At 36.1% G+C, this 732-nt stretch overlaps 1 long non-coding RNA gene across 1 annotated transcript in view; it reads left to right on the forward strand.

The window, feature by feature from the left end:
• Positions 1–732, forward strand: part of LOC128247428 (uncharacterized) — a 2,905-nt gene that overhangs the window by 1,667 nt on the left and 506 nt on the right. The window lies entirely within an intron of this gene.

Below are 732 nucleotides of genomic sequence, written 5' to 3' on the forward strand. Positions count from 1 at the left end.
TCTGCAACACTGGCATATCCTTGCAAACTTACATCGTATATCAGATTCGTTGTATACTCTTATCAGAAAGCATCTCCACATACTTATACCATCTTTCCAAAAACGACTTGAAAATATTGACGCATGAACAAGAAGGTGCAGATGTCATTAAAGGAAAGCCCTTAGTATACGTGACCAGCGCCTAAAAGAAGCCTTTCTTGTAAAAACAAAACACGAGCTAGCAATTAACAACGAATGTGCTAATGAATACTTTGAAGTATCATTCCTTATAGTCATTATTCATCCCAATAATTAACCCTATTTCTTTCTCGTGCATATGTCATCTCATTCCGAAACAGAAGCCTTGTGGAGCACAAAATACCTCCCCACACACACGTAATAATTCGAAAATACACACATAAGGATTCGACACGCGAACAGAATAGATGTATAATGTATACATCATACGTCTCTTTCTCAATATTTGAATTTTTTGTGAAGAGCTTTTTAACCCGAAATATAAGGGCTGATTAGATATTTCTAATGTAACATTTTATTTTTTTAATTACTTTCAAAAAATTTTATTTTCTACCTGCATTGTTCTCCTATAATATACTAATCTTCTACGATCTTTCACACACACGTGTATGCGTGTGGGTGTACAGTGGTGGTGGTGGTGGTGATGGTGGTAGGAGGAGGAGGGGAGTGATACGATGCTGATGATGATAATGATAATGATGATGATGATGATGA

This window comes from Octopus bimaculoides, chromosome 3 (genome assembly GCF_001194135.2).
Source record: "Octopus bimaculoides isolate UCB-OBI-ISO-001 chromosome 3, ASM119413v2, whole genome shotgun sequence".
Classification (NCBI taxonomy): domain Eukaryota; kingdom Metazoa; phylum Mollusca; class Cephalopoda; order Octopoda; family Octopodidae; genus Octopus; species Octopus bimaculoides.